Source organism: Podarcis melisellensis (assembly GCF_964234715.1).
Source record: "Podarcis melisellensis genome assembly, chromosome: 3".
Classification (NCBI taxonomy): Eukaryota; Metazoa; Chordata; class Lepidosauria; order Squamata; family Lacertidae; genus Podarcis; species Podarcis melisellensis.
Window position 1 is genome coordinate 71393586 of NC_138530.1, and position 12644 is coordinate 71406229.

The 12644-nt window shown below is 41.3% G+C and overlaps 1 protein-coding gene across 1 annotated transcript in view; it reads right to left on the bottom strand.

Annotated features, from left to right (window-relative positions):
• The window catches only part of LOC309366309 (uncharacterized protein), a 54284-nt gene extending 44044 nt beyond the window's left edge, over nt 1-10240 (bottom strand). The window contains exons 1-2 of the mRNA XM_081904764.1: nt 10012-10240; nt 9752-9927 (exon numbers count right to left, since the gene is read on the bottom strand). The gene's annotated coding sequence lies outside the window, so the exon portion shown is untranslated. The remainder of the gene's footprint in view (nt 1-9751; nt 9928-10011) is intronic.
• Between the last annotated feature and the right edge of the window lie 2404 nt (nt 10241-12644).

Consider the following 12644-nt stretch of genomic DNA (forward strand, 5'->3'; position numbering starts at 1 on the left):
GCTTCTAGGTAGGCATCTAAACCACAGAGCCTAGGGCTTGCTGATCAGAAGGTTGGCGGTTCAAATCCCTGACTGGGTGAGCTCCTGATGTTCGGTCCAGCTCCTGCCCACCTAGCAGTTCAAAAGCACATCAAAGATAAATAGGTACTGCTCCTGCGGGAAGGTAAACGGTGTTTCTGTGCGTTGCTCTGGTTTGCCAGAAGCGGCTTAGTCATGCTGGCCACATGACCCAGAAGCTGTCTGTGGACAAACGCCGGCTTCCTCAGCCTATAGCGCGAGATGAGCGCCGCAACCCCAGGGTCGTTCGCAACTGGACCTAATGGTCAGGGGTACCTTTATCTTTACCTTTAAGCATATATAGGACTACAGTCTCAATTGTTAGGTGTTAAAATCATGCTGCTGCTATACTCTGTGTACTAAAGACCCACAAACATTTCAGTCAGGATTCTGTTTTCAGATAGAAAACTGATCATGTAGTTAGCAAGTTATGTCAATCAAGATAAAGACAGTAGATTATAAAATGCTTGCAGTATAGAAATTGATAAAACAGCTAAAACTAAGAAAATGAAAATTATGAATCTTCGAAGAATAAATACATTATATTTATATCTGTTTTGGGCTCTGGACTTAAACACAGAGAACAGATTTACTGGCAGCATTTGTTCACAGTGGAAGCTATAAATTGTAATAAGCTCTGGGGTACGTGATCCCACACAGAGCTATTGCTAACCACACACCATTTCTGAAAATAAACGTGACTTATTTCTATACTTCAGAGAAATTGCTGGAGGGTCCTTTTTTCTGAAGGACTTTGTGTGTTTTGTATATCCTTACAAAGGGGTCCAGACAACCAACCACAGACCAAGGAATCCAATCTCCAATTTTTAATAGCATCCTAACACCCTACAGGACTCAGAAGCAAAGTTCAATTTCTCACAGAATGAAAATAGACCAGCTTTAAATGGAATTAATTTTCAAGATTCACTAACTACGTGTATAAAAACGACAATTTGCTCTCTCACTTGTTGTAAGATGCTAAGTCAGGTAACACTTTAAAAGCTTCACCATTCAATTTACATTAAAAGGTTCCTGCCCACATGTACAATCCAGGTGTAACACTAAAATACATTTCAAAAAAGTAGCCAAGTGTCAAGTTCAAAGTTAAGCAATATTAGGATATGTAGAAAAAAAGTATAATTATTAAGTCATGGAATTTAGAGTTATGGAGCAATCCTGTAGTTATTGAGCCTTATGATTCAGGATGCCTTTTTAGTAATAATTTCAGAGGGTAGGGTGATGTAGTTTTATTTGTTAGTTATGTTATTTATTAATCATTTGAACAATACAATAGAAAAAAAAACAGCTAAAATATTGGCATAGTAAAAAACAATGTAAAACACCATCATCACATATGTACGTCGATCCTGTGAAAGACATCCAAATATCAGTTTTAGCATGATTTTATGCATGTATACTCAAGCACACACACAGTTCAAGGTAAGTGCTCATAAGTTTGCAGCTTTTCTCTCTCCATAAACCACTGATGTATGCATTAATGCTAAAACCCATTTGTCTAATACACACATTTTCTTATTCTTGAAGGCCCCATTGCTTACAGTGGTGCCATCAGGACAGGACTCCAGGGCAGAAGTCCAGAGCCTCATTCAACAGAATGAGCAGAAAATGTAACTAGATGCATCATGTCTGGCTTATCGTACTTTGAAGTAAGCAATTGCACATTGCCATACAAAGATCACCGTGCCAACTGAGCCCAGAGTAGAAAAATACCTAAATGCACTACTGATAGCTCAGTGAAAGAGCACAGGATTATAGCAACCTGCATTCATTCCTGTAACCATCTGGCAGGAAAAACAATGCTACAAGTCTGATTCTTCTCAGCAAGGCTCAGATACGGGGAGGGTGGCACGAGAAGGACGCAACAGCCGTGTGCCCTCGATCCCAGCTTCACCAGCAAAGGCGAGGCTGGGATCAAAGAGTGCATGGCTGCTGCATCCCCACCAGCCTTACAAGGCTGGGATCTAGGGAGGGTGGCGCCAGCACAAGAAGGAACAACCACATACTGCTAAGCCTGCCTACCTGTTCAGGGGGGAACCCAGCCAGTCGACAAAGCATTTGGCCGGCACAAAGCAGCAGCCCCCCCCCCCCCCCCGTGCAGCACACACTGGTGTTTCTCTCTGCAAACATTGGTTCCTCTGACACCAGGAAGGTACCGCCAGGCCAGGCCATGCTGGGGGTGCCTGCATAGGGTCTCCTGCATGGAAGCAGCCCTTCAGAAATCCACACCTGGGCCCCCCCCCCCCCACGCTACACCTTGGCTGCACCAGACTCCATTTAAAGGGGGGTTCAGATCAGCTGAGGCATGGGAATGGTAACTTTAATCAGGGGAATGCTTCTTATCCATTATGCTTGAAATCATGAACTTTTACCGACTGATAAATGAAGCTGGGGAGGTTTTTAAAACCATTACATTTATTCCACTGCCCCATTTGTTCACAGACAATGTATCACAAAGTGCACCAGAGCTATTGGAATGCAAAGCTGAGTATTCTTGGGATGCTGCCATTCACCTCCCCATTAATGTCACTACTGATGTGTCCTGACACCAGACATGTCTTTTCTGGCAAGCCTGTGATAGGCCTGTGGATGTGTCCTATTTTTAGTATACATGTTGAAAGAAACATGTACTTTATAAATACTGCATGTATAGCAGTGTCAAGTACAAAATACTCTTAAGAACACTGGCTTAGTTATTGAAAGTCTTCTACACTTCCTGCCTATCTAAGAGAGACAGAAACACCGAAGTCCAATTTAACAAGAGAGCTATGGTGGAAATGTATCGCACATATCAAGAAGGCACCGGAACTTCAGTTGAACACAGAGGAAACGGCCTGATATTTCTCCATTAGTAACCAAGCTATAGGTTTCTAGAAAGATATACTTTTGTTACAATTGAAGGAGCAATCAGCATTGACATTACTGTATTTTAGTGAAGCCTCCAGTATAAGTACATTTTAACTATTTTCAACACATAGTAAAACACATGAAAGTTAACATTTTATATTGAACTTTGCAATTAATCAAACAATGGACAAATATTTTGAATATTTTAAGCTACCAACAAATAATATTAAGGTTATAATTAGGGGGAAAGTTTCTATTTAAAAAAAAATACTTTTTACTGAAGTTCATTTTATTTTTGCTATCTTTATAAAAAGCTGCCCAATAACATGATCATCCCTCTGCAGAACTTTATTTAGCTCTCTTACATACAAATCATAAAACAAATTTACCACCACAGGAAGCCAGAATAAAAAGGAACAAACAGTAATGTGTCTCTGCATTCATTTCTTAAGATTTAAGACTGATCATCATCTGAGGCCCTTCTTTGTGTCCCCCTTCCTCAAGAGGTCCGGAAGGTGGAAACACAAAAACGGGCCTTTTCTGCCAGGGCCCCACACTGGTGGAATGTTCTCCCCAGTGAACCTCACTTGGCATCTTGGTTGCATATCTTTAGGCACCAGGCAAAAGCATCCCTCTTCTTCCAGGGCTTTGGCTAATTAAACAATTGATGGCCTTTTAAACTAGGTGGGTGGCGGTATTATTTTTGTTTGGTACTATGTTATGTATTTTTCTCTTTTTTTATTGTAAACCACCCTCTGATCCAGGGATGAAGGGTGGCATAAAAATTTAATAAATAGTAGTAATAACAATTTCCATGAATCGTTTTATTTTGGATACAGGTATGAATGTGCCTTCTTACAGGTGATACCCGCTATTGAGATGGTTTTGCTGCCACTCTAAACAAGGGATTGACACTGTTAGAATGGACAAAAAGGACCATTGTGAGTGGAGTTTGCTAGAAGTTCCAAATCCAGTGTTGGGAAATACATATGTAGCTCCAAAAGTTGGACACACTCCACACCACCATGCCTAGGCCCTGTTTGCATGTGCAGCTTGCCTAATCCAATGGAACAGATACATGCTGAATGCCTGTTTCTACATGTATATCTCCTAGCTAGATCAGAGTGGTTGTGCAGTAAATATAGCTTATTATCTGTGTATCCTCCTCAGTGTTCAAGCTCCAGTCTTTTGTCACATTCCACCCAAATAGGCCTGCTGTTAAATTTCATTGGGGGCACCAAAGACATGACAAATCTTGTACTAGAACATTTAGATTTCAAAAATAGTGGAGCTCATTATAATTGTTGCCTAATCTTAGGTTTCTTTCCCTAAATCAGCAGAAGGTAAAGTGTGGCTGATATGCTAGATTTTCAGACTGTACTCCCAAATCCATGTATCAAGGCAGCAGGATAGATATGGGAGGAGGAAACATGATACCCATTAAACTGCAACCTTGTGAAACAAATCTTTCCATTGTAAAATTAGGCTGGGTACACATTCCCATTTACTCTGCATCCAGTGCCCTCCCACCACTGGTTTGGGAAGTGGCATAGCCACAGCATTCCATGTGTATCCTGTCATTTGATGAAACACTGCTTCAATCCAAATTGAGAGAAAGAAAAACCTAGCTGTGTTTTATGTTGACAAGGCGTACACAGCTTTACATCCCTTGTCATCAACGTGGTTGCAGATCAGGAACCTGAGATCAGGCACCTGCAGTCAGTTTCCTCCACTTTCCTAATTGCAACCATTTCCCATGCAAGTAAGTGAAGTACCGATATTTACAAAACCAAATTGCAAACACAGCTTCTGACTTGCTTCAATATCAAGCCAACAAAATGTTCTTTTTTAAATAAAAGAAAACAAATGGCTACATGAGGGCAAATGGGGCCATATTTTCAAAATCTGAAAATATTTTTTAAGAATGGCAGGATACCAATCCTATGGGTGGATAAATTCAGGAACATCAAGGATGACCAACAGCAACAGGAGTCATCAGAACATTGCAGATGGGAGCAGAGGGGGTGTGGCCACATTAAAAGCTTCCTTGCACATGAGCCACGTATTTCAGAAGTGACTCCACTCCTCACTACTTCCCATCCCATACCAACAGATTTGCCAACACTGTTATTCAAATATGGTGGTTATATCCTGTATGCGGGTTTTGCCCAACCACTTCCTTGCTCATTCTAGAGGCATTCATCACTCTCTGCAGCCTGTCATGACAATGTAAAGAGTCTGCATAGCTTTCCAGTTTGGCAAACTCCCTCACTCCACATTGACAATATAATGCTGTGGGAAGCCCTGTAGCAGTGCATCTAGAGAACCAACCAGCCTCCTTATTTGTTACTTTTTCCTCCTACCAAACAGAATCAACTATGGTTGGGTTCTGCTGCTTTATTTGTACTTTTTATTTTATCAATTTGTTGAGAGGGCCTTCTCAGTAGTGGCACCCGACCTGTGGAACGCCCTCCCATCAGATGTCAAGGAAACAAACAACTATCTGACTCTTAGAAAAAAACTGAAGGCAGCCCTGTTTAGGGAAGTTTTTAATGTTTGATCTTTTGTTGTGCTTTTAATATTCTGTTGGGAGCTGCCCAGAGTGGCTGGGGAAACCCAGCCAGATGGGCAGGGTTTAAAAAAATAAATTTAATAATAATAATAATAATAATAATAATAATAATAATAATAATAATAAACAACTCTTTATTTAAAAAACAACTAGAGTTAGGTTCCAGTAGTTGAATCTGCTGAGGGGAGGAAGATATTGGTATCACCTCTTAACAGACTGCAGTTAAGAAGACTGTTCCAAGAGCAACGCCTGGACAAAGGTTGGGCTGCCTTATAAGACTGTACATGTACATCCACATAACCTTTTTCATAAATGTACAGGAATGCAGACTTGATTTCATCACATGCCCACATCTTTTATTCTTCAGAAGTACTGCTTTTGTAGAGTACACTAGTGGCTTTACCAGACTGACAGTATGCACAAAGAAGAGGAAGACATTGTAAAGGGTCGTTCTACTTATTGCACTTAATTTGTATAAAAAAATGTTCTAATCAACACTCATCCAAATGAAACAGAAGTGTCTGGAGACATAAATGCATTCTCTGCCTTGGGCCAGTCTCAAAGGAAATGAAGGCATTTTTACACCTTCTGTTGGTGTGTGAAGACTTTTGAGTGTTACAAAACTCTTCAGCAGGGAGGAATGGGATCTGTGATTTACATGCTTCACCTGCAGAATTTGGTCCCCAAATAATACTATGGTCTACCTTTTTATTTTCTGGAATCAAACCAGCATAAGGAGGCAGGCTGTAGAAGGAAGGGAGGAAAATAATTCTTATCCAAATAAAGGATAATTGCTTCCTTAATACATTCTTATTGGAGAGACGGAGAAGATTGATAGGTCACTTCTTGAATTACTGGAAAAACATCATTAACAGAAAGAGATTCCTTTCTAAGGAGGAGCAATGAGAAAATATGTTTATGCAAAACAGGTGTGTCACCAGCCAAATCAAAATGAAGCACGTAGCTATAATATGCAGGTGACGTACAGTTTCTAATTCTGGACTTTATCCACTTGAACAACTCAATTTCATAATCCTAAAGAGACAGATATTGGTGGCAGCAGGTCATCTCATTAGCACCATCTCCCAAGGGCATCTAAAGGTAGCAACAAGAAAGGACTGGTGAAACAGAAGGAAAGCCAATAATTACACTTCAGTGTTTTGCAAAAAGTATGCACTGCCTTCAAGGTGACAGCCAAATGGAATGTATGTATGTTTGTGTTGTGTGTTAATTTCATTTACTCAGTCCAGAATCACCCCAAGCCATACAATACAACCCTGCTGCATTTAAACAAATGAGAATTTGCTTTCCCAGGGCAAGTCCCAACACTGCAAATGTAGGCTGAATCGGCACAAGACTTTCTTTGAGAACTAGATGTGCTGATTCAACACTATTCAAATTATGCTGGGAGGAAAGAGGGAGAGATGGAATGATGTTTTTAAAAAACATTGGAGAATATATTGGGAAGTCTGGGATGAGTTGAATAATTTTTGCCTGTTTCTTCCAAGAATATATTCTAGTAGTAGCTTATGCAGCCCATAATTAATTCCATATTCCACCTTGATTTGCAAATGCAGGTATATGTTAAAAACATAGGGATCAAGGAACAGGCATCTGGAGAATCAGCTTAGTGTGGTGGATGTGAACTGGAGAGACCCAGCTTCAAATCGCAACAGCTATGAAGCTCATTGAGTGATATAGGGCTGGTCACACACTTTCAGTGTAATCTACCTCTCAGGGCTGTTGTGAGGCTACTATGGAGTGGAAAAATTATGCTGCTTTAATCTCCATGGAGGTAGAGCTGGATAGACATGTAATCATGTGTAAATACATTGACACCTCCTGGCCACCTCCCATCTTGAGCATTGTTCTGATACTCTCACATTTGTCACAATATTCTTTGCTTTAAAAACAACTGGTTACATATTGGTCTACTCACACATTTTCACCAAAATCCTTCTAGGCTGTCACTATTTTGTGGGATGGATTCAGTTGCATACTGGCAAATTCAAGTTGCACAATTAAAGTGAATTTGGTGCTCTTGTATAACAAGCTCACTTTGAGAAAAACAGTCCCTTTGTGGTAAGGAAAATTATACAAAAATGTACTAGAACGTGTGGGATAACATTTTTTTGATATGGCTTCCAACAGGCCAACGCCCCCCGAAAACCCCCCAGAATTAAAACTCAATAAACAGCAGACATTGTATAACCTTCCTACAAGCTTTGTGCAAACAAATCAGGATGAATGCTCAATAAACAAATCATCTGGAAACAACCCAAGTGAGATCTCATTACACCTTTGTTTCATTTTGTCTGAATCCCGCCTCCCCATTCCTGGGCATCTTACACTCTGAAAAAAACCCAATCTGCTTTAGTGTTATACTCCTTCATACACACCACTACCTTTTCATCAGATTTCGCATACATTTGCAAATTTATTGCTACATTTATAGCCCACCTTTCTTAAATCATGGAACCCAAGACAGCACAGATGTGGTTTCCAAGCAGTATCATTTAGCATTGTATAAAATATAAAACTGTATACAAATTACAAATACTGTATATTAAAGACCACTCTGAAAAACAGGAAAAGGCCTAAGGGAGGAGGAAATCAGTAGACACTAAGTATATAAAATAAAAAAATAAAAAATACATAAGTAGAATAAACAATTTGGTCAGATGGTAGTTTTAAAATGCTGGGCTTAATATTTTATTGCTAGTGCCAACTTGGTATCGTTACTGATTTGTGGGTGCCCTGATTCCCCTGGGTTTCTGGGTGCCCTGCCTCTCCCTACATTCCTGGGTGCTGAGGTTTAATCAGTATTTAGAAAACTAAGGCAAGCTAACAGGCTCTGAAATTAGCAGTGTAAAAATACAGACAACACAGGTTTTCCTGTTCAGGAGTTTGTTTCTTAATGGCACCTCTATCAGCCAAAGAAAGCAGACTACTGAGCCATTAAGAGTGATTGACAATGCATATACTGTCCTTTCCCCCCCCCCCCCGAATAGTGGGCAGAGACAAAAGAGTTGGGAGGGGGATGTTGCCAGGGCTACAAGGAGTGTGATGTCACTACAGTAAAAAAGTGTCCTTTTGCAGGAGGTTTTTAGAAAGATCAAGAAGGAAGAGGGCAGCAGAACTCCATGCAGGCTATCTGGGAGAGACTGTACCCAGAGAGCATGGCTAGCTTCTACTCTGGACCCAAGCTGGCTGAAACAATGGGAGAAGCAGCATGGGACACTCTTGGGGTGTAATGCTCTGCATACCTTCCGTCAATACTTAGGTGTAAAGACACTACAGTCTCTGCTGTACCTCAATTTTCCAACAGAAACAACCTTGGGTAAACGCATAGAACCCCACATGAATTTTACTACTACACAGCAGAGATTGGGGGTGGCATATAACATTATGTTATTGTTGTTGTTTTTTATAACAATTTGTATACTGGAAACCACCACGAGGGGGTTTGACCTAGAAAAGCAGCCTATAAATATGTTAAATAAATACAGTGCATAAGGCCCATAAAAATGTGCCGCACACTGGTAATAAGGAATAATGCATTAAGAAAGAAAATGCTATGGATTAGAGTTGTAATTCTATCAAGGAATGCCTGTTGGGCAAGAATAAGATCACTCCCAAATTCCTCTCTCTGTGTGAAACTGAAAGATTTGTCACAGGAGTGGATTTACGCTGATGTTTCACCACTATTGCACCTGCATGTTGTGCCATACCAATTCACTGTGGCAATGCAAAAGGTAAGAATCATAGCTGTCAACTTTTCCCTTTTCTTGTGAGGAATCCTATTCAGAATAAGGGAATTTCCCTTTAAAAAAGGGAAACGTTGACAGCTATGGCAAGAATGGGTGCCTTAGGGTGTGGCAGGGGATGAGGGTGCCTTACACCTGCTCATCATAGGTCAGTGCCGCTTCCAATACAGCAGAACATTGCGCCTGAAAAATTGGTGAAGTAAGTAAAAATATTGTCCCTAGAGTACAGGTCCAGCTTAAGGGCCTTTGGCAAAACTACACCCTGATGAGTCCCCTCCTACACTGGTGTGGCCCCAAGTGTGGGTTTTTACAGGTGACAGAAGCAGCAACACTTGACAGCCCTTTTATATTTCCCACAATGCCCTGAGGGACGCTGGCCCAGGGCAGTGCCAGCATTAGTAGGCCCTGCCACGGTAGTGGAGCCCACATTAACTACCTGAGGATTGACAAACAATTAGATAACATGCTAGAAGGGGGGGGAGGACTTTACCTGGTGTAAAAAGGGATGTTTGGTGCCTGGCAAGTCTTCCTGGGGAGGGAATTCCACATGCTGCATCCCAACTGAAAACTACTTCCAGCAGCCATCTTAATCACCAGGGGGCTTCTTTTCCCCACAGTCCACCAGGAGGCAAATGGCTCCTCCTCTAAAAGTTAACTCTATGGTTCCTATTTGGAGATGAAGCCTCCCTGGTTGCAATCTTTCTTTACTTTTATTTGTATTGTTTCTGGTGTCCTGAACCCCTGGCCTACCTGGCAGCACATCAGTATGTCAAGTCCAAAGTCCAAGTCCAGGGGTCAAACAAAGTCCGAAGTCCAAAAGTCAGGAAATGTGGTCCAGGGCCAGTCCAAGCAGCCAAGCCTGAAGTCCAGGAGTCAGAGTATAGTCCAAAATCAAAACCAAAGCAGAGTCCCATAAAGGTCTAGCAGAGCTGGGGGGGGGGCATAGCCAGTTTTTATTTGCCCCAGGTGAAGCCTACCGAGGGGCGGTTCACAGCAGACATGGACAGCAGACACAGCCCTGATTGCAGCAGCTGAGCTTGATGAGGCAGGTGACCCTCACCTGTTGCAGTCCTGCTCCAGCTGAGGAATCAAATCCCTCTTCCCAGAGCTAGCCAGCCCCACCTGGCCAGCTAGGGAGCTGGGTTGTGGGCCCTTGCCTGCATCAGCCTCCTAGATCGCCCCTCAAGCTGCTCTCTAAGCCTCAAAGAGACTGTTCTTGGGGCAGCGGCTCCTCTGGCTCTAGTGATGGGCCCTGCTGCTCTGGTTCCTGTGCACCCCCCCATCCCCTCACCATCCTCTGTCACTCTGTGAGTATTTCCTTCCCCATCCCCTGCTTGCCCCAGAGTGTCCCAGTCCTGGCTACACCCCTCGCCGGGATCCTCTCCTCCCCCTCCCCCATCATCCTGACAGCTGTTGAGAGACACTGAGGTTTTTTATGAACAATGTAATGTTGATGTACACACATCTGGCTTAGTGGCTCCAGCATCATGCTGTTAGCTGAATCAAGAAGCAAAGGAAGATGTCCAGAGAGGAAGATGTAACCCAAGGTATCTGTTTTGCATGTAGAATGTCAGGAATTTAACTGGTTGCCAAGGCGTGTTCATAAGCCTGGAAGGAATTAGTCCCACTCAGCAATTGGGCTGACCTTGACCTTTTTAAATGTTGTGGTGTTTGACCCGTAGAATCATGCTGTATTTTTTAAAAAAACAATTCTTCAGTTTCTTACATAATAAAGATGGCTAGAAACTTCTTTTTTAAAAAAAATCTGAGGTTTTTATTTAGTTTTAAACAAGCAAATACACAATTTTAAGTTTGAACAGCCAAACTAATCTAGTTCAGTTGAAAAACTTGGATTTAAGCACTTTTGTCCTACTGACATCTATGAGTAACAACCTGATTCACAAACCAATTACGCTGGAATGCCCCGATTTAAATCAAATTAGTTCCATTGACGTAAATGGGTGTAAAGCTGGCTTACATCCAAGTGCTCTGGTTTAACTGGTTTATGGACTATAACCGGGATAATCTTAAATCAAAATATGCAGGGTTAAATTGCTTGTGAGGTTCAGCATGTGTCCAAAATACATTTATTTGGAAGTCTTATAATCTGGAAATATGTTTATTTAAAAGCCCATCTCCTGTTGCAGATGAAGGGATCATTTTCCTGGAATTCATTGGCATTTGTAAGGACTAAATTAGCTCAAAAATCCAAAGACTCTGGGTTGTGGCTTCAAATGTTGTCTTAACTTACATGGCAATGAGGAAATGTAGTGAAAAAATGCACAAAAGATTAGCATTGTCACCCTCAGACTGAAAAGTCAAAGTCCTCAAGCGAACTCATGAGTCATCAATCTACAGATTTTGCAACAAGTCTGTAGCTGACAGAGGTCAACTTCACAAAGCAGAGGGGCCAGCTCTTTGTGATTGTTGACCTGCTCTTGGGCAGAATACAATACTATAATTATTGCATATGATAATTGGCAAATTAGGGCCAAGTTACACTTGTAAACATGGAAACTGGGGGAATTGTGTGGTGAGAAAAAGCAGGCAGTTTGCATATGTTAGCCGGCCTTGCGTATTTGAACTGCAGTCCCAGGAATGTATACTTGGGAATAAGGCCGACTGACCTCAGAAGCAAATACTTTGAAATAAGTATACACAGGATTGGAATGTGTGAATATTTTCACTGTTTTTTTAAAGTGGTTAGAACTAAATGTACTCACATAAAATGTATAGGGGCTAGGATGCTTTTGTCCATCCCTCTTGCGGTGAATTCACATGCACCATCTTGAACACACAAACTTTACAGATCTCCTCATCACAATGGACCATGTTTTTGTGTCACATGATAGCACTTCAAACAGGATATTTTGCAAAAGAGCCAGCTGCACAGGCAATTCCCATGTTATCAAAGTCATCAAGGGCCATATGTAAATCAGTATGGTGCACTGTTGCATTATATTCTTTCTAAATAATTCCTTGTCTCGGCCTTACTTTTGCTCAGCTATTTATAGATGGCTTTGGAGCAAAATCAAGTATCTGTTTGTGGCAATAGATGCTCAATTTCATACATGCATCATTTTATTTGTATTCAACATCTCCATAGTTAAAGCCATGCTCAAGGCAGCTTACAACATGGAAAAATTATGTAATTATGAATATAACAAAAGTAGTCATAAGCAGTAAATAAAACATCAGACGGTAAACAACCAAATATAACAACTTCCACATAATCGGGGAGAGTTTTTGGTTTTTTTGCAGAACCTGTGTACTATAGCATTACAGAGTAGGGAACAGGTTTAATGTCCTTGAACCTGACCAGTACAGAACAGGAAAGTGGATTAACTTTCTGTGACCACACTGTATGGAAGAGTTTGGAAAGA